The 23,100-nt window shown below is 36.5% G+C and overlaps 1 protein-coding gene across 6 annotated transcripts in view; it reads right to left on the bottom strand.

Moving 5' to 3' along the window:
- LOC150100946 (uncharacterized) overlaps positions 1–23,100 on the bottom strand; it is a 322,775-nt gene that overhangs the window by 288,115 nt on the left and 11,560 nt on the right. Inside the window, exon 2 of one of the 6 annotated variants that reach the window (XM_090402232.1) lies at positions 10,031–10,125. The exons of 4 other annotated variants lie outside the window; for them this stretch is intronic. The gene's annotated coding sequence lies outside the window, so the exon portion shown is untranslated. Of the gene's footprint in view, positions 1–10,030; positions 10,126–18,297; positions 18,414–23,100 lie in introns of those variants that run through there. One more of the 6 variants, XM_090402233.1, reaches the window with a different exon arrangement.

Below are 23,100 nucleotides of genomic sequence, written 5' to 3' on the forward strand. Positions count from 1 at the left end.
CTATGGGAAATCCTGGAAGTATATGAAGTACCAAACCCAACTCTCTAGAGCAGAGCTTCCCAAACTGTATGTCGGGACACGTTAGTGTGTCTGCTGCAGTGTGAAGGTGTGTTGCGCGAACATAAAGCGTTACACAGAATAATCGCTGAAAATTTCCACAGCAGAATCCATTTCGCAAAGTATCGGTACGATGTTTAGTTAGCGCCGTCAAAATTATATATACAAACTATCTTTTAATAATTTTAACCTTTAAGAATATTTCATATCAATATATTTCGATAAATAATGGAGAATAAATGCAGCCGAATCCATCCCTGTGGCTTTATCACGCACTAGTCGCACGGTTCTTATTATCGTATTATTATTGTTCGATCAATAAAAATAAAACGCCCCACTTATTCATACAAATGTTATTATTGATGTCAGTTCTAACTGCAATGTGAATAAATGAAGAGTTGGTACTTGTATTTTATGTTTAGTTACTGTTAAAACTTCACAATAAATTCGTGCAGTTTTATTTATCAAATTGGTGTTGAATTACCCGTAAAATGGATAAGTTTCTAATTAATAAAAGAAAAGCTGAAGGTGACGTTTATGATGAAAAATGTATCTACTATAGAGGAAACTACGCAAGAACCAACTGTTGAACGGTCTGCATTAATACGGACCACGTGACCCATGAGAGGCACATCAGACTGAATTACTGTGCCGCGAAATTATGTTTGTCTTAAAAGTGTGTCACGACCATGAAAAGTTTGGAAAGCACTGCTCTAGAGCCTTATTTAACATATACCAAGATAATAAAATATCTGTGAAGTACAATAATTTAACATCAAGTTGGAAACTAATAACTAGAGGAGTACGTCACGTGTGCCTTTTCTTCCAGGTTTTATTTAATATATACATAGATAAAATCATAAAAGAATGGATACATTACGAAAAATTATGGAGACAACTACCGTGTCAGAGCAAAACTTTAGTTTAATATAAACCAAAATGAACACTCAATGTTTCGACCTTCATATCAAGGTCATCAGGCTGGCCAACTGTTACAACAATTATTGGCCTGACCTCTGGTGAGGGGAAAAAAAAAAAAAACCTTTACTACATCAATTTTAGAGTCCTATTATTATCGATTAGGTTACAAAATTAAATTGGGCTGGAGAGCAACATGTTTATATATATATATATATATATATATATATATATAACTATGTAAATATACATATAAATACAAACCAACTTGTATGGAATTGTTTCTAATAAAAGCCGAAAATTGCTTAAAGTCCTAAAGTATGCTGGAAACAAAGTAGGCTGAATGTGTGCAACCCAAATTCTTGGAATTTTTATGCCACCATTATTGTTGAGATTAGGGTGGTTAATAAGAATTTCACAGGCTTTAAATTTTTGTTCATACCAGTTTTTTGTATGATCTAAAGAGCAGGTACTTTTCCAATCAATTTGGTGTAGGGAGTTGAGAGCGTGATCCGAGAGGCCTGCTTCACCAAAATTGTTATATTAATGTGTCGTTTGTGTTCTTTTTCTTATTTATAGGGATTGTACGTCAAGTTTCACCAATATAAAGGTGTTAATGACTCCAAATTTTTGCAACGGTGGTGATGTGAGTTAGCATGTATATATTGGCCAGTATGTGTCGGTTTGCGGTAAACCGCGAAGGATAGACTGCCTGAGGGAAGACGTGTGACCAGTGTATCCAGGAACGGGAGCGAGTTCTGATTTTCAATTTCAATAGTAAATTGTATGTGCTCATGTTGTTTGTTCAGGTGGCTAAGGAATGTGTTTAAAGTTTGTTTGACCGTGTGGCCAGATAATGAAAACATCGTCAACATATCTAAGCCACACTGTAGGTTTTAGAGTAAAAGAATCAAATGCACTTTGCTCAAAAGCTTCTATATAAAAGTTAGCAATTGGGGAGAACAGTGGTGAGCACATGGCTGTACCTTCTTTTTATAGGTAAAATTTATTTTGCCACACAAAGTAACCGGAACGTAGTACATGGACAACGAGAGGCCGTAATGCCAGGCAGAAATTTGTTCTGTAGGAAAATTATGTCACTGATTGGGAAATTTGTGAAAAGGGCAGACACGTCAAAACTGACTAATAAATCATCTTTGCCGAGCGTTATGTTTTTAATTTTGTTTATAAAGTGTTGTGTGTTCTTTATATAGGAGGGGGAATGACCTACCAACTGCTTAAGTGTTGATGCTAATTTCTTGTCTAGGTAATAATTAGGGTTGTTCCTTCAACTATCGGCCGAAGCGGAATGTTTTATTTGTGTACTTTAGGAACACCATATATTCTGGGAGAACAGGTGTAATGGGGTACAAGTTTTTTAACAGTGTCTGATGGCCAAGAAGTGACGGACTTAAGTAATTTCTCAGTTTTTTCCAACTAACCAAATAAAGAAAAAACTGAGTAATTTCTCAGTTTTTTCTTTATTTGGTTAGTTGGATTACAGTTTACAAGCTGATAGGTGCTGTTATCGGAGACTAGTTGATTCATCTGATTGATGTAAGTTATCTGTCAAGGACGACAGTGGCATAACCATTGTTCAATTTTTGTTATAATTATATCTTGATTAGCTTTTAATGACTTGATTGCTGCTAGTTCTTTTTTTGTAAGATTGCTATATATGGTTTTCTTTTTATTCAGAACACTGCTGGTTTCTAAACGAATTTTATCAGCTATCCTAATAGGAAGAGACTTAATGCCTCTTTCTATGTGGTATATAAAATCCAGTTTATTAACAGTTCTAGGTGATAATGCGAAGTTAAGGCCTTTATCAAGTAATGTAAGTTGACTTTCATTTAAAGTGTGGCTTGATAAGTTGATCACATGGGTTTTAAAAGGATGGATGTAATTGATATGGAATCAGGTTAGAGATTAGATCAGAGATCATGAGTGATAATGACAGTGATTGAAGATTATCGATGAGACAAGTCTATTCTTCAAGCAGCAGATTAAGGATTTCCGAAGCACAGAGAAATCGAAGAAATTCTTTTGGTACCCTGATAAGATCAACCATGCAACTGAACTGCAAAGGGCCATAGGAATCAAGGACTAAAAGTATAATGAATACATCTACTAAGGTAAGGCTTAATCATTCCTGTTTAAGCTATATATAGAAACTGCATTACCATCTGAGTGACAAAAACATACACATGCTAGAAATGGAGAGCTGTAAAGACTTATTACAACACCTAAACAGAGAACAAGCACTTGAACTATTTAAACTACTACTAAACCTGTATACGCAGAAAGACGAACTTGAAGACATCGATGACGACGAGGAAGAGATCACAGAGAGAAACAACGCAACCCATCCCCCACCCGATGACCACAGACAAACAGACCCCACAGAAGAACACACAAACAAGACGCTGGACCACAGAAAAACACATGGAAGACGATGCACTGGCACAAGCACCCCTGGGAAAAAAGGAAAAGGTCCCTCCAGTAATCCTTCACAATAAAAACAAATAGATTACAGTCGCCCGAAATCGACTAGTCAATATTGACTACTCCTGGGCCAAAAATACAACCCACAACAGTCAAAGACTACAGGCAGATAAATCATGGACAACAACAAACTACAATATCACACCTTCGCACTAAGCAGCAAAAGAAATCTTAAGGTAGTACTCCGGGGAATTGCGGAGGGCATTACCTCCCAGGAGATCACAGTATACCTCACCCAGCAGGGCCTAACACCAATCAAGATCAGAAGGATAATCAGATCCGACAAGCAATCAATGCCACTAGGCCTAGTGGAAGTCTTCAACATGCAGAAATGGATCTACAAGATAACTGCCATCTGCAGTCTCAGAATAACCACAGAACCACTCAGAAAGAGAACATCAGCAGGGCAATGCCACCGCTGCCAAAAGTTTGACCATGCCCAAAAACTGTGCAAAGCTGAGTACAGACGCCTTAAATGTGACGAAAAACACCAAAAACCGTCACCTGCACCACACCAAGAACCACGACAGCTAGATGTGCCAACTGCGGTGGACCCCCATCCTGCCAACTACAAAGGATGCATCCATCATCCTAAAAACTGCGGGTGACAAGACAAGACCCCCCCCCCAAGCCAGTCACCTGTTCCATTGCCACTCAAAGAGCACAGGTTGAGATTGATGATCATCTTACAAATCAAAGAAATCTAAACCAAACAAGTCAGGAAAGATCACAACCCCCCCCCACCACCACCACCACCAAAACCTACACTGAAGCAGCTTCAAGAATACAGCAAATACCACCCGAACAAGCCCAAACATAACGGCAATTCTCACCACCTCATTAGCCACTATGCTGCAAGAATTTAGTCAAACTAACCCATCGTCATCCTCGACGAAGAGATTCCTGCAAGGGACCCACTCCATACTAGCAGCCCTCAACAATGAACAAAACTAAAATACAACCAAACTCGCTCCTGAGAGCCACCTGGAACACCAACAGCCTCACCAACAAGACACTAGAGCTACAAGAGTTCGCACTCAGACAAAACTCTGACATAATGCTGATCAACAAGACTCACCTGAGACCTGCTAATAACCCAAACGTAGGGGGTACACCATGTACCGAACAGACAGACTCGGCACCAGAGGAGGGGAGGCACAGCCATCTATATCAAGCCCTATCTCAACCACAATACTATACCCACCTCACAAACCTGGAGATTACAGGAGCAGGTGCACACCAAGAATGCAGGAAGTCTGAAGATATACACAGCTTACAACTCACCCAGCAAACTCCTATTAATATCAGATCTGGACTCCATCCTCAGCTCTACAGACCCCATAGTTTTGGCAGGGAATCTAAATGCTAAACATACTGCTTGGTACAGCACTACAGTGAATCCAAGTGGCCACATTCTACACACTATACAGCATCCAATATGGCCATAGCTGCTGGACCTGCTGAGCCTACCCATTACAGCCCTATTAGAAGACCAGATGTACTGGACATCGTCATATTAAAAAACATCAAATACCAGTACCAACCGGAAACAATTAACGAATTATCTTCAGACCATAATCCTATAGTGCTCAAACTAGGCGCAACAGATCAATTCTAGCCCCTGTGCTCATTCATAGCATGACAAATTAGCCAAAGTCCTCCCGGAGCACATCGACCCAGTGCCTATCATCCACAAAAAGGAGGAGTTAGACATGGCAGTAAAAAGCTTAACAGACCAAATCAAGAAAGCAATTGCATCGATCACCAGAACTACACACACTCATTCAACCAGCCGAATCCCAGAGGAGATTATGAACTTAATCAGGACAAAAAATAAAGCCAAGAAGAGGTACCATGATACTAAGGCCCCACAAGACAAAACGATCCTAAACAACTTAAACAGAAAAGTAAGAGACGCACTATAAAAACATAGAAACCAGGAGTGGGAAAAGAAGCTAACATCCCTAAACCCAGCTGATCATATCATATGGAAATTCTTGAAGATCCTCCGTAGAAAAAAAAATCAACCCTTACCGACCCCCCCCCCATGCAGACCAAGCACGGCATAACACACTCAGATAGAGACAAAGCTGAGGCACTGGCTGACAGTCTGGAGGAGCAGTGCAGACCCTCGTATGTAAACCTGAATATTAGTCACATATACAATATTCATACGCAAGTCAGGCAGGCGTACTTTAAGGCAAACAGAGAACTGCTCAGACCACATCAACATTTTCCCATAGCTTGGAAAACTGCTGATATAACATCTGTAAAAAAGCCTGGAAATACTCCGCAACTCCCCCAAAGTTACAAGCCCATCAGCTTACTATCCAGCCTCGATCAAGTCGCACAGAAAGTAATCCTCTCTAGACTACAAGATGCAACAGAGAAACTTAGATTCATCCCTAATGAACAATTTGGTTTCCGAAAGGAGCACAATCTGGTAGAACACATCACACTCGATTTTAATTGGAACCAGCACACTGCAGCCGTATTTTTAGATCTAGCAAAGACATCCGACAGAAATATATATCATCAAGTACTTAAATTCAAAAAAAGCTCCAGGACCAGACAGAATCACCAAAAAATCATAAAGATTCTCACCAGAAAGGCCATAGATCATCATAATAGTTAACATAACAAATGCAATAATCAGACTACAACATTTTCCCATAGCTTGGAAAACTGCTGATATAACACCTGTAAAAAAGCCTGGAAATAATCCGCAACTCCCCCAAAGTTATAGGCCCATCAGTCTATTATCCAGCCTCGGTAAAGTCACAGAGAAAGTAATCCTCTCTAGACTACAAGATACAACAGAGAAACTTAGAATCATACCTAATGAACAATTTGGTTTCGGAAAGGAGCACAGTACCACACAATAAATACACTGCCTGGTAGAACACATCACACTCGGTTTTAATTGGAACCAGCACACTGCAGCTGTATTTTTAGATCTAGCAAAGGCATTTGACAAAGTCTGACACCAGTGCCTACTCTACAAGCTTATAAAAGCCAACATACTCATAAACATCGTAAGGCTGACCAAATCTTATCTCTCTGACAGATACACGCAGATAAAAATCAATGGAATTGTATCATCAGACGAAAAATTCTGGCAGGTGTATCCCAGGGCTCTCTTCTGGTGCCCCTACTTTTCTCGATTTACGTAGCTGATATCCCGCAAAACCCAAGAACAACCATCACCGCCCTATATGCGGATGATAAGGCAATATTGACCAGATCATTCAGCCCCAAGCTGGCAGTCAGAAGACTCCAGAATAGCATGTCATCTCTTGCAACAAAAGTGGTTCTTGGATTGGAGGATTCAGGTCAATCCACAGAAAATCTCAGCTATGCTTTTTACCAGAAGAAAAATGCTCATTAATGAAGACATCCAACTGTATGGAAAAAAAGATTCCATGGCAAACAGAAAAAAAAGTATGTATCTGAGAGTTCAACTGGACAAAAAACTTCAATTCAACAGTCACATTAAACTCATCTGCTGCAAGACATCCAGAGCGATAGCACAGCATTACCCCATGATCAACCGCAGAAGTAAACTGCATGTACAAAATAAACTGCTAATATACAAGATGGTGATATGTCCTGTAAATACCTATGCCTCCCCAGCATGGAGCCACACCTCACAGTCTAATATCCTAAAACTCTAGAGGATTCAAAATAAGTGCCTACGGATGATTTTGGACACACCATGGTATGTCAGAAACACCCAGATCAATCAGAAGACAAAAATATTATATTACATTTCCATACATTTCCCCTCCCCCCATACTACATGATCTAGCAGAAAAGTTTTTCACCAGAGCAATCACTCATCCTGATCCACTGATCAAGCAAACCTCAGAATACGATGAGACAGTCTACAGCAAGCACTAAAGATCCAAAGCAATCCTGCTCCCAGCTGAAATCAACTAACCATGTTGTCCACAAAGGGAAAGAACAAAGCTCAAAACTACCCCATTCATCAGTTTACCTACCCAGACAAAGGGGAATATAAAATCATTTTTGCTTTGCCCATCTAGACAGTAATGTTGTTGAACACATGACTATTGCTTGCAGGTGGTTGGTTGCTCCTTGTCTCACTACTTTGTTGTTCACTGCTGGAGTTGTTTACCGGAGAAGAGATATCCTGATTGGTTGGATTTGTATGATTGGCATTCATATTTCGCTGTTGTTTTAAAATATGAAATTTGGCCTTAAGTTTTTCTTTATTACTTTCTACAATATGTTCAGCCGAATTGTCAGTAATTCTTTCAGGCATATTCAAAATATCTGGATTCATATAACTAGAGAGTTTGAATTGTAAATTTAAAACCTGATTTTGAGTTATTGCTTTCTGCCTGACATTGCGGCCCTCTTTGTCCACGTACTATGTTCCAGTTACTTCGTGTGGCAAAATAAATTTTACCTATAAAAAGAAGGTATTCTCCCCAATTGCTAACTTTTATATAGAAGCTTTTGAGCAAAGTGCTCTTGATTCCTTTACTCTAAAACCTACAGTATGGCTTAGATATGTTGACGATGTTTTCGTTATCTGGCCAGACAGTAGACAAACTTTAAACACATTCCTTAGCCACCTGAACAAACAGCATGAGCACATACAATTTACTACTGAAATTGTAAATCAGAACTCGCTCCCGTTTCTGGATAGACTGGTCACACGTCTTCCCTCAGGCAGTCTATCCTTCACAGTTTACCGCAAACCAACACATACCAGCTAATATATACATATACATGCTAACTCACATCACCACCCTTTGCAAAAATTTGGAGTCATTAACACCCTTAAAAAGAGCTATAACAATTTGCTCTAATCAACAAGCTCTTAAACAAGAATTAAAGATTATTAGCAGCACATTTATAAATAATGGCTATAACAAAAATACAATTAATAAAGTTCTTCATAAAACTTCATCAAAAAAGAATATAGATTACAGTTAAACCATAGCCATCCCATACATTAAAGGATTATCAGAAAAAAAACAATAGAATCCTACACCATTATAATCTTAATGCCACTTTAAAACTACCTATAAAATTAAAAAACATATTCAATTCCTCTAAAGATCCTCTCCTCCCATTGGCATATCCTGGAGTTTATTGCATCTACTGCACCTGTAACTTACCTTATATTGGTGAAACTGGATGTAATCCCTATACATAAAAAAGAACACAAAAGACACATTAAATATAACAATTTTGGTGAGCAGGCCTCTCAGATCATGTTCTCAACACCCTACATCAAATTGATTGGAAAATTACCTGCTCTTTACATCATACAAAAAACTGGTATGAACAAAAATTTAAAGCCTGTGAAATTCTTATTAACCACCCTAATCTCAACAATAATGGTGGCATAAAAATTCCAAGAATTTGGATGGCACATATTCAGCATACTTTAGGACTTGAAGCAATTTTCAGCTTTTATTGGAAACTATTCCATACCAGTTGGTTGGAATTTATATGTATACTTACATAGTTATATATATATATATATATAAACAAACATGTTGTTCTCAGGCCAATAATTGTTGTAATGGTTGGTCAGTAACTTTAGCAAACCATGTAGATTGTAGTGCAGCTTGTTTCTTTGTATATATGTGTATGCTCCAGATGATGACCTTGATATGAAGGTCGAAACATCGAGTGTTTATTTTGGTTTATATTAAACTAAAGTTTTGCTCCAACATGGTAGTTGTCTCCATAATTTTTCGTAATGTATTCTGATCAACGCGTAAGCATGAAGGAAAGCATAATAAATTGTAACAATATATTAGCCACTCTACTTTTTGCTGATGATCAAATAATCTTTGAAAACAATAATGATGAGCTACAAAAATTATTATACAGTTTAAATAATATGATAAAAACATATGGTATTGAAATCTCAACAGGATTGCATTAACAACTTTGAATTTGTGGCCTTCAAAGATGCTAATCCAATAAGAAGTAAAATAGTAATAAATAAAATAATAGAGCAAGTAAATGCATTCAAATATTTAGGATGCACAATGTCATATGAAAATGAAGATGATATAGAACCGAAGACATCAAACTTTTTAAAAGTAACAAGCATCATAAATAAAATTTTCGAACCCAACTATGCACAAAAACACACACGAATAAGAATTGATAATACAGTAGCTAAACCTACCTTACTTTATGGCAGTGAGATATGGACAATAAAAAAAGGAGATGAAAGAAGAATTGAATCATCCAAAATTAAATTTCTGCACACAACTGAAGGAGTCACAATAATAGATGAAATAATTAGTAGCAAAATAAGAAATAAACTTGGAATCACAAACTAGCTAAATGAAACAGTTATTTGCTATAGAGAAAAATGGAAAGAACATGTACTGAGAATGAATAGAAGCAGAATACCTAAACAAATTCTAAATCACCCAAAAGGTAATCGATGCAGAGGAAGACCCTTAGAAAGATGGAATTAAGTCCAGAACAGGTGCCACTTGGCCTATAAGCTTGGAAAGGAAGAAGAGGAATACTTAAGTTTTGCCTTCCTTACCATGATAGTCACTTTCCAGGCCTGAACTTTCACAGATAGCTCATATGGATGAAGTGCCTCTGACTTTTTGATGTGCCCTCAAACAAGACTGTTGACTTCAAAGGTAAAAAAAAAATATTATTGTTAAAACGTTGTACATCTTATACTACAAAGAATTTTTTTTTTCCAAAAATACAACATGAAAAATGCAATACAACGGTGCGTCTTATAAGCCGAAAAATATGGTAATTATTTTCAAAGAATAGTTAAATGAGAGGAAGATAGAAAATATTCAAGAGGAATGGAATGAGGATGATGTACCAAAATCTTCTTAAGATTTTGGTATATCCTCATATGAAGAGGTATCTCAAATAGAAAATAGATCAGAAATGACCAAATATGGAGAAGTTTTACAATGACTACAGTGCACAATTCAGATCACCGGAGTATAAAAAGAAAATAAAACTAAATTAATTATATAAATTTTCTAACAGCTTTTATTTTCCGAAGGGAGCAGGCATAGCTCCTTTAGCCATAACTTAATCTTAAAATGACTGACTTCCAGATTTTTGATAAATTGATATGGCCATATTTGTTGAGAGATTGTGTTTACATTCAGTAGCAGTTTTAAAACATTTCCCAAACCTCAACAAGTATGACTGTATCAAAATCTGGGAGAGAGTAATTTTAAAACAACTCTCTTCATTTTTTTATTTTAGGTGGCAATTAAGACTTTAGTTCGTTGTGATGTCTGTTACAATTTTAAACTGTTACCACTATCAACTAATTGCTTTTTTCAAGTACATTTTTTTACAAATTATAACTTTTTAATAGTAATTAATGTCCATCAATATTTGTTAATAGTATTCTAATTATATCATACTAATGTTCTAGAGTTAAACAGGATAGCATAATTATGAATGGAACAGCCTTCCTTAATTTGGCTATCCCAAAGACTATACCTTCGGCTATAGTTTCAAGAAACACAACAAAATTATCCTGCTATCTTTCTTCTTTCTCACTTATGGCATTGATATACTATAGATTTTGACCTTTTGTGTGTACGTCTGACGTATGAAGGTGGTTTGGAAAGTTCTCGGCCTAACAATGAAAAAACGAATTTATAATTTCAAAATTATTTTTATCTTTCAACATAATCTCCCTTAAGACTAATACATTTATTCCAGTGATGCCCCAGCACCATTATCCCATCCCTGTAGTGGTTCTTGGTAAGATCTGAAAAAAATCCTCTACAGCTGCAATCACTTCTTGATTTGAGAAAAAAAAACGCTGACCAACAAGGATGAGTTTCAGTTTTGGGAAGAGATAGAAGTCAGCAGAGCCAAATCTGGGGAATAGGGTGGATGTTCCAACAATTCATAATGCAGATCTCTTAATTTTCCCATTGTCAAAACACCTTTGTGGGCAGGTGCATTGTTCTGATGAAAGATGATTTTTTTCTTCAGCAAACCGTGTCTTTTCTCACGAATGCTTTTGTCTAGTCTGGTCAAAAGATCGGAATAATATTCCTCGGTTATTGTTTTACCCTTTTCATGATAATTAATTAACAAAATGCCTTTAGCATCCCAAAACGCCGATGTCAGGGCCTTTTCCTGCTGATGGAACCAACTTTGTCTTTTTTGGCACTGAACAACTGGCTTCTGTCCAATGTTTTGACTGCTGTTTGGATTCTGGTGTTTAATAAGTGAATTCAAGTCTCATCCATAGTAATAAATCAATGCACAAAGTCAGTTTTATTCTTGTTAAAACACTCCAAGCACTGTTCAGAGATTTTCATGCGAATGCATTTTTGATCTGCTGTGAGCAAGCTCGGTACCCATCTTGTGCAAAGTTTTTTCATTTGCAATTCTTCAAGCAAAATATATCCTACACATTCTTTTGAAATGCCTATAGTCTCAGCAATTTCATGCACTTTGACTTGCTGGTCATCCAATAATATATTGTGCACTTGACCAATTATTTTGGGAGTTGTTACACTTTCTGGACGTCCTTCATGTGGATCTTCTTTAAGGCTTGTATGACCACATTTAAACTCAGCAGCCCATTTCTTAATTGGCGAAAATGAAGGAGAAGAATGCCCATAAACTTTTATGGACTTCGAATAAATTTCTTTTGGAGTTAAACCTTCTTTTACAAATAATTTTATAACTGCATAATACTCAATTTTATCCATTTCAAGGGATAGAGACAACACTTTTGCTTCAGACAGCTGTATAAAACAAACTACTTGATAGAATGACTTGCAATTTCACATGGATGCTTATGACGGTTATACCAACTTAGAAAAAAAAAATCTTGCTGATAGTGTTGCCATCTATGGTCGAGGCCGAGAACTTTTCAGACCACCCTTGTATATAATTACTTCTCTTGGGCAATTACTGTGAAATATGATAAGTATTGAATCCATTTAACCTTAGACTAATTGAACCGACATATAATAATACACTATGTTGACAAAAGTATTTGGAACACCTAGTTGGAATCAAAAAAATGCATTTTAAAAAATGCCTGAATTACAACAAGTACAACAATTTCTGCTACATTGCAAGAGAAATATTCTTCCATTCCTCACACAGTTACCCCCATTGCTGATGAAGGCTGCTGTAGTCTGGAGAGAATTCGGCATTCTAATTCATCCCAAAGATGTTCGATGGGATTGAGGAGTCAGCTAGTCCATCACTTCGACACTGTTTTGTGGAAACAAGTCTCAGACACGTAGTGCAGCATGACATGGAACCCTGTCGTGCTGAAACATGCAAGAGTCACTATAAGTACTTTCACAGTGTGGGAAGCATGAAGTTGTCCAGATGTCCAGGTTTTGGGCATGTCCACCAATGGGCCAAGCCCTATCCAACTGAAACACCCGAATAACATTACCAAGCCTCCACCAAATTTGACAGCTGAAATGATGCAGTCCTGCCAGACCTGTTCCGTGGGTAATCTCCAGATCCAAACACGGCCATCAGAGTGAAACACTTGGAAGCATGATTCATCACTGCACAGAACCTTTTTTCAATCATCTATGGTCCAGGAATGGTGCGAAAGATGCCAGTCCAAATGACATTTGGCATTAAGAGGGTGATGTGGGGATTGTTCACAACAGCTCTGCCATGGCAGTGGTCTCAAACTGGCGGGCCGCATCCAGCCCCCGAAGCAATTTTACACGGTCCGCGAATACATTTCAATTATGTATTTGTTGTAAATACAGTGCTTATAGTTTTAGAGACACAGAGATATGGACTGAACTTATGTGTGCATAAGCTCAGTCCATATCTACAATTTACAATCAGTAAATTTAGTTCGCCAGCTGACAGTTGGTGGTGCTTCAGTGTTCTGGTGTTTCCGATGCACAGCTGCGCAGTTCATATTGCAATATAGATGGAGACAAACTAACGTACAGCTTATAAAACCTGTTTATTTGTGCTTGTTGTTAGATCTACATTATATCAATACCTATCGTTTAGAATTGTGCATAACTTTTGATTGTTGCTTTCATATGAAAATTCATCTTGTCGAATTAAAGTAGTAAATAAAATTATAATAGTGATTTTAATTAAGAGATTAAACTGCAAGCCTTGTCTTTAACAAAGAGTAAAAGAAAAGTGGGACAAAGAAGAACGTGTTTTTCAAGATAAATGGGAAATTATGTACTTTTGTGGTGTTGTGTGCAATAAAATTGTATGTTTTATTTGTAATAAGGGAATATCCATTCCAAAAGAATACAATTTACGTTGCCATTACGAAACGAATCATGAAGAAAAATTTGAAATGTTGGAAAGCAAATTGAGGGAAGAAAAGTTATAGTTTCTGAAATCTGGCTTACAACGACAACAAAATTTTTTTACTGAAGCAAATAAATCCAGTGAAGCAACAGTTCATGCAAGTTTTGCTCTCATGCACATCATTGCAAAACGATCAAAGCCATTTACTGATGGCAAATTCCTTAAAGATTGTTTGATTAAGTCTGCTGAACTTCTTTGTCCTGACAAACAACAATTATTTAAAAATATTAGTTTGTCAGCCAACACGGTAGCGGAACGTATTAACGAAATCGCTAGTGATTTACGATGTCAGTTAAAAGAAAAAAGTATAGATTTTGCAGCATTCTCAATAGCAGTTGATGAGAGTACTGACATCACAGATATAGCACAACTTGCAGTTTTCGTACGAGGTGTTACTGATGAATTTGAAGTAATTGAGGAATGATTAGAAATAATTCCTATGAAAGGAAAAACTGGTGCACAGGATATTTTTTCTGAAATAAAAACTGTAATAGATAAATATAAATTAAGTTGGGATAAAATGGTTGGATTTGCAAGTGATGGTGCAGCTGCTATGATTGGTAAAAAAAAATGAAGTAGCAGTAAAGTTAAGAAATATAGTGAAAGAAGAAAAATTTCAGAATAAATTTTGCACTATGCATTGCATTATTCATCAAGAAGCACTTTGTGCCAAAAGATTGCAGATGGATAATGTTATGAAAACAGTAAACTTTATCCGTGGACGAGCTCCGAACCATCGAAAATTTGTTGCATTGCTTGAAGAAATTGAAAGCGAGTAATGATTTATTATAACGAGGTGAGGTGGTTAAGTCGAGAAGCTGTATTAAAACAGTTTTTTGATTTAATAAATGAAATCAAAATTTTCATGACACAAAAAAATAAAACCATTGACAAGCAAGGTAATGATACATGGATAACAGATTTAGCATTTCTTGTTGACTTAACCAGTCATTTAAATATTCTCAATAAAGAGCTGCAAGGAAAGAATAAACTTATCACTGACATGTATGCTTGTATTAAAGCTTTTAAAGGTAAATTGCAATTATGGGAAACACAACTGGAATCAAAAAATTTGGTACATTTCCTACATCTTAAATCCTGCCCAATTATTTCAACTGAAAAATCTCAAAAATATGCAAGAAAAATAGCATTATTACGACAAGAATTTGAAGAAAGATTTAAAGTTTTAATGATTTGGAGTCCGATTTTACATTATTTTCATTACCATTAAAAACGAATGCGGATAACACACCAGAAAATCTACAAATGGAGCTAATTAATTTACAGTGTGATATAAATCTTATTCAAAGATAGAGATTTGATTAACTTTTATTCGTACTTGTCAAAAGATAAATACCCTCAGTTACGAATTTTTGCAATAAGAATAATCGCTTTGTTTGGGAGTACATTTATATGTGAACAGTTTTCTTCACAGTTGAAAATTAATGTCTAAGAAAAGAACCCAATTGACCGATGAGCATCTACAATCCGTGATGAAGATAGTTTCTAGTAATTTTTCATCACGGCTACAAACTTTATTAGAATAGAATCGAAACGCCATCAAGTGTCAAGTTGCAGTAAGAAATAAAGAAGTTTATAATTATTTATATACAAACATATGTATTTTTTCTGTATGTATCAAAGAAAAATTTAATAAATAAAAGAAAGAGAATAGGATGTCATTTATTCTTAAGCTACAAAGGTTATAAAAGGGTTTCATAATTATAAAGGTTATAAAGGGTTCAATATATATATATATATATTCACTCTCATTTTGTTAAAAAAAAAAAAATTCCAGCCCGTCAGCTGCTTTCACATCGTGCATTTGGCCTACAATTAAATAATTTTCACTGTGGTTTATACGTGTGTTTCTTCTAATTGGAAACAGAAGAATTTAATTAATATTGGTACCTACCTGGAATGTTCAAGGGACAGACCACAAACATGAACAAATAGATGAGATCTTTAGTAAGAACAAATAAAGAAACAAATAAATAAAACAAAATGCTAGAAAAGAATGTAGTGTAATTATATTTAATGGAATGAAAGACTAATGCAAATCAAAATTAAATTATAATGAGGTTATCTGAATGTCATTGTTGTATATACAGTGGAGGAAGGTGGTGAAGAAATTAATGAAAGCTTTTACTCCCTCCTGCAATAAATAATGAAATAAATCTATCTAGAAGTGACATGAGACTTAAATGTTAGGATTAGAAATAGTAAAATTAATTTAGTTATCAGCATGCATGGTGAGCATACAATTATCAGAAATGGGAGTGCAGTTTATAATTTTAAAGTTACAAACACATTCTTCCCACACAAAGGCTGTCATATATACAGTTAGACGCAAGAGAACAGAGATCAATAATATATAATAGCAAATGGCAAATTAGTAAAATCTGTTCTTGACAGATTTTGATGAAAACCTGATGAACTTCTGAGAACTTCTTCTGAATTGGAAACTGACCATATTCTATTAGTCTCACCAATTCATATCCTCCACAATGGCTGAGAATAATGATAGCAAAACCTAATGTAAATTACTTAAAAATCAGTCTCTTAAAAGATACCAACATTACCATTTACAACATTAACACAAGACTTCTAGAGTCAAAGACTCATCGCAGAAGAAATTTTCACTATAAAGTATTTTTCACTTTTCACTGTGAGAGATAATTTTCAATGTGAAGACAATAAAGTGGCTTTTTCAAAAAAAAAAAAAAAAAATTAAAAGGTTAACAGAATTATACAAATCAGTGAATCAACTGAAGAAAAATAGTTAAGCATTTGTGGAATATTAAAAGAGGCAGTATTGTAAGCTTAGGCAAAAAGAAGAGAAGGTGTAAAACTCGATTGTAGCTTAAAAAATATCAAAGCGTTTTACATTGATTTTTACAGAGGTCAAGTCTCATGAGAACTGTTAAAAAAATAACCTTGTTTGTCTGTATGTATATTATGTTAAAGATTAATGTAAATAACCCTATAGGAATTGATTGTATTTACTGTTTTAACTAAAGTTTATAGAATGTCAAAAACAAAGACAATGCTTTGCTATTGGAAGTTTTGTATAATAGCTATGTATAAGAGCACAAGAAAGTTGTTTACGATGAAGTGTGTGAGAAAGTTGTCTGTAAGCTCTGTGCATGAACACCTTCAAAACTAGCATCAAAGAGGTCCGCTAGTTTTAGAGAAGTTTCCGCTGCCCAACAAGACAAGGAAAAAAGAGTGCACAGAGGAGAAAAAAAGAACGGGCCAGTTTTAACAAAAGGATCAAGGAGAACTGTTGATTTCTTCGGGGTTTACAAGCCTTGGTGCAAGGTCCCGAAAAGGCGAAAATAAAAGAGGGCTGAGCTGAACATCATAGGCAGTTCCCGGCAGAGAACTAGGGCAGTTATCAGCAGAGAACCAGAAGCAGTCGAGGGGAGTCCAGGTGCCGAGAGAGGAGAGCCCACGTTCAGTTGCCGAGAGAGAAGAGGCGAGGTCCAGTTGCTGACAGAGGAGAGCCGAAATCTAGTTGCCGAGGGAGCAGAGGCGAAGCGCTGTTACCGAAGAGAGCCAGAGAAAAATTGGGAGAACAGCCGATGCCAAGTGCCGGTCAGATGTCCTAGTGCTGCAGGAAGTCAACAGAAGCCAAAAACCACAGAACGATCTTCAAGCTTGAATGCTGAAACTTCTTGCCTGAACTTTTGAGCACCGGAAAGATTGCAGTCCAAGACCCGCCAAATATTCCAATGAAGCACCCCCCCTGAAACAAGACTCTCCGGATGGAAACCTAAGGACTGTGATAAAAGAAAAACCATAGTGACTTTGATGAAGGACCTCTGGAAGGTGTCATGACAAAGAGCCTCCATAAGTGTGTCCAATCTCTAATGTACATCCTTTCTGTAATCTAGGAGATATCATAGATGGACTGATAAGAAATAGTAATAAGAAATGCATGGATAGGCTTATGTGTTCATCAGACATGTTGTAATAGATTTCACGGTATTGATATGAACACAGATCGATAAGAAAATAACTATTTATTAACTTAGGAGCTAATATTTTGCTGGTATTATATCCAGCATCTTCAGAGCGCACAACACAAAGTTTGTTACAATTGCAAGACAACCACAATCCGGTGTAACAGTGGGGCTAGTATAAGTAATTGCCGCTTGCAACTCAAGACTAAAGTCCTAATAGGGGGCCATCTAGGTTAAAAAAATAAAATAAAATAAAAAATAATAATAATAAAATAAAGTCCTAATAGGACGACACCTAGGTTAAAAAATAAATAAATAAATAATTTTTAAAAATTCAAAGTTTTGAAAATAGTAGTCCAAATAATAGTCTTAGAAAGTTTGAAAAATAAAATAAAATACAAGTAATAAATATTAATTTGGTCTTAGGATGACTGTCTCCCAAATCTTTGGTAGATTTATACAGCCATACTTGTTAAGGATTGGAGTATGTTTTAAGGCTTCTGTTAATGCCAGGACCAACCTCTCTGACTTGTAGAAGCTTCTGTGCATTACTTTTGTTTTTTTCCAATTGATCCTGTGTGCTGGGGTATCCAAAGCATGGTCTGCCAGACCCAACTTGCCATAGTGACAGTGTCGGATATATTTTTTGTGTTCACTGAGATGGATGTCCACAGTTCTTCCTGTCTGTCTGTAGTAGACTTGATGGCAAGAACAGGGCACTTCATAGAATTTAAACCTTATATGAAATTAGCAACTCTCATCCGTTCACCTAAGGACAAATGTGTTCATATCAATACCATGAAATCTATTACAACAGTAATAAGAAATATCTATAAGAGAGTCCACTGATTTATTGTTAACTGGAATATAAATTGCAAGATAACTTGCCATAACTAGCTAATCTCTAGTCCTCTGAATTGTTGTTAACTGGAATATTAATTGTAAGATAACTTGCCATAGCTAGCTAATCCCTTTATGAGTAAATCAGTCTTGGCAATTTATTTTTCTTAAGCAGAGAAGTAACAAAGTAAATATATTGTTTAGTCATTTAATATTGAAAGGAGAAAGTTTATTTTTTATACCAAAAGGATAGGTAGAGAGAGAAGAGTAACCTCCCTATTGCTTATTTAATGTACTTTATTTTAAAATGTAAATAAATGTGTTTTAATTATATGTCAATAGAGTGTCGCCTGATTGTTTATTTTACAATGCACTGTTCCTAAAAAAAATATCAGACTTGTGAGCGGGAAACCAAGTGAGATAGCCAAAGCGTATAGTTAAGTGCAAATAGACCACAACTGTTTGTGTAAAGTTTTACTGAAAGAATGTGTGTTAGAGAAAGAGAGAGAGGAATCAACTGGCCGTATTACTGAGTTTTATGCCAATTAAAAGATATTAGTGGCACAGTCTCAATAAAAATAAATTTTCTAGTATTCATAGACATAAGATTCGTAGTGCGAAAGGTAGATAAACATAGTACGCAATAGTATAAGCAAAAAAGGTTACGAGAGAGAATGCGCGCACTGCTAATTAGAATAACGGTATTTCAAAGGCACAGTAAACAAGCAGTAACCAAGCAGGCATTATAAATAATGAGTAAATAGCATACAGTTTACAATGGTACCATAAAAGAGAACTTATAATAGGATGAAAATATTTCTAGGATTATTTAACATAAAAAAATGCTTTCAACGGGTATTTATCAACTACATCAACCAAATATAAGATTGAATAAAACAGAAGGAAAATTATGGCTAAATGAAAAGTTATAAAAAGACAGAGAAAGTCGGAATAATTTCATATCTAACCTAGAAAGAGAAATTTAATGAAATCCAATCCAATAAATTAATAAAATATTAAATAATCTGAATCATAAAACAGCAGAGTGTAAGAATCAATGTAACTGATAATGGCTACAGTAGTTCATGATTTTCACGACATGTGATTTATGATCACATACTACAATACAAAAATTTCTATACACATTGTGATATACACAATAAATTCCCTGGAGAAGATAATATTAACACAGAAACATTCAAATATGTTTATGAAACGCATTGATCCAGACTTATATTTCCTGCATATAATATGAGATGAAGGAAGCCCCACTAGAATCCTGGCAGAAAGTCATCCAGTTTATTTATAAAAAAGCATCTGTAATTATTATTATTATTATTAAACAAGACCTCATGGAGTCAAAGACTCATCTAGGAGGTCCTTTTATCTCACACACATCTCATCATACCGGGTCTTAAACACATTCAAACTCCTTGCAGACACCACACTCTCAGGCAAGGCATTCCAATCATTCACAACTCTGCACGAAAAAAACCTGCCTCTCACTCCCCTACTCACACCCTCTTTATACAGTTTCCAGGCATGACCTCTGGTTCTCCCCTGATCTCCCACTATTCTCTGTAGAACTTCTCCACCATTGATCCTATAACAACCCCTTACCAACTTGTAGGTCTCTATCATATCTCCCCTCTTCCTTCTCTCCACTAGACTCTGCAAATTACATCTTTTCAATCTTTCCTCATACTCGACATTCCAGAGGTCAGAAACTACCTTAGTCAGTCGCCTTTGGACCCTTTCCAACATCTCTTCATCCTTCTGAAAACCAGGTGACCAAATCTGGGCACAATAGTCCATGTGTGGCCTAATCAAAGCCTTATACAATGGAACAAGAATCTCCCTACTTCTACACGTCAGTGTCCTCCTCATCATTCCCAGAAGTCTTTGTGTTGTCTTCACAATTTTGGCGATGTGTCCCCTAAATTTTAGATCCTTATCCACTATCACTCCCAGATCTCTTATTTCCTCTACTTCCAACAATATATTCTCACCAAGCATAAATTCTGCATCCCATCTTTGTTTTCCAAATTTTAAAACCTTACATTTTGCAACATTGAACTCACATCCCCATTTGCTTGCCCAATCACTCAATTTATTCAAGTCTTCTTGCAAGGCCACAACATCTTCACTACTCTTTATGGTTCGTCCCAACTTTGCATCATCTGCAAACAACTGAATATCTCCTTCCAAATCTTTGCCAATATCATTAATATACAAGTTAAATAGTAATGGCCCTAAAACAGATCCCTGAGGCACTCCACTAGTGACTTTCCTTTTCCTGGATATTGCACCCCCATACACAACTTGTTGATACCTATCAGATAGCCAGTCTCCAATCCAATGCACTAATCTAATATCCAACCCCATCTGCTCTAGTTTGACTGTCAACTTATCATGAGGTACTCTATCAAAAGCTTTTGCAAAATCCAAATATATTACTGTGTATCCTTCTCCTCTGTCCAAGGAAGCAGTCACTTTATTGTAATAAGTAAGTAGATTACTAAAACACGACCTCCCTTTAGCAAATCCATGCTGTCCATCAAAGATTATACCATTGTTGTCAACCCAACTCTGGATCCTAGTTCTCACAAGCTTCTCCAACAACTTAACCACATCACCTGACACACAGATAGGCCTATAGTTTGATGCTTGAGTTCGATCACCTCCTTTATGAAGTGGTACAATCTTGCCCTCCTTCCACTCTTTAGGGACTTGACCAAGTGCAAGACTCGTATTAAAAAAATATGTCAAGGCAGGTGTCAACTCTCTGGCACATTCCTTCAGAATACGCGGTGATATATTATCAAGTCCCACAGCCTTATTTACATCTAGTTTACTCAACTCCCCAAACACCTCTTCCTCACTTACAGTCAGTCTCTCCTCCCCATCATCAACTGCTCTTAATCTCTCCATGAAGTCACATTCACAAGATTGAAAGATCTTTATGAACTGCTCATTAAGTATCTCCACCACACATTCTGCAACAGCTGTCTTTATACCATTTCCTCCAATCAATGTCATCCTTCCATAATCATTCTTTCTTTTGCTGGCTACATATCGAAAGAACTCCCTAGGATTCTTTTTAGCTTCATTAGCTAACTGCTGTTCATACCTCTCTTTAGCTACTCTCACCAACCAAGTCACTCTCCTTGCCTGGTCTTTGTAGAACTCATGAAATTGGTTACTTCCACTTCTCTTATGCTGCCTCCACAATGCCCTTTTTCTCTGTATTGCATGCTTAATCTCTTTATTCATCCATCTCACACCTAACTTATTTAACCTTCTCACCTGTGGTATACATTTAGACATTGCATCCACTAAATATTTTTTGAAAATCCCCCAAGCTGCATTGATCTCTTTTCCAGCTAACTCCTCATTCCATGCTACACCTGCAAGCTGTCTCCTGAGCTCTTCATAATCACCCCCCCTTGTAGTTCCACATATACCCTTTTTTCACAGGGGTCCTTGCACTGCTGGCAACCACCCAAGTAATCACTTCATGGTCACTTTCACCAATTGGTGGATGATTTGATACCTCATTGATAATTACATCCTCCGATGAGATGACCAAATCCAAGACCCTTAATCCTCTTGTGCCCTCTGTTACATACTGTCTGAGGTAGTTATCCCTCAAAAACTCAAGAAACTCATTTTCTTTACTTCCAGTTGCTATCTCTTCATTCCAGTCTATATTGCCATAATTAAAATCACCCATAATGATCACCCTTTTCTTATTTGCTTGGCTTATTTGACTATACATTTCACTATCACCACCATCCACATTACCAGGTCTATAACAACATCCCACCAAGTATTTGATTCTATTCACCTCTATCTCACACCATACTGCCTCAAAACCACTGGCCCCATTTCCCTCTTGCATCTCTACCTTGTATGGACATAACTCTTTCTCTATCATCAATAGCACTCCCCCTCCCTTTTTATCCCTTCTATCCTCACGAAACACATCATACCTTTCCATCTCTATTCCTGTCAGGATGTCATCCTCATCTAACCATGTCTCACTTATTCCGACAATCTCTGGGTGCACAGACGCAATTAGTGCAACCATTTCATCCGCCTTGTTTCTTATACTTCTAGCATTGGTATACAAACACAACAACTCATTTCTGGATCTACAGCTAGTTCCACTGATACCACTCACTCGATGTGATCTCTCTCCATGCTGGACTGGGGCCATTTCCCTTTCTGCTTCTTCATTTTAGAACCCTTTGCAATTCCATCTGTTTCCTTTTGATCCCTGATCATCTCATTACTTTCCTGCCTACACATTCTCTCACCTCCTCTTGGAGCATCCACCTTTCTCACGCTGTGTATCCCTGTCCACCCTGAGCTAATGACTGCAAAAATTATCGAGGAACAAGATTCCTGTAACTATGGTTATAGAACATGTATAAAAATTATAGGAAAACATTTGCCCGTACGAACAGAAAACTTTTTTTAG

Source organism: Typopeltis vanoorti, chromosome 12, assembly GCF_054136105.1.
Source record: "Typopeltis vanoorti isolate ZY-2024b chromosome 12, IOZ_Tvanoo_1.0, whole genome shotgun sequence".
NCBI classification, from domain to species: domain Eukaryota; kingdom Metazoa; phylum Arthropoda; class Arachnida; order Uropygi; family Thelyphonidae; genus Typopeltis; species Typopeltis vanoorti.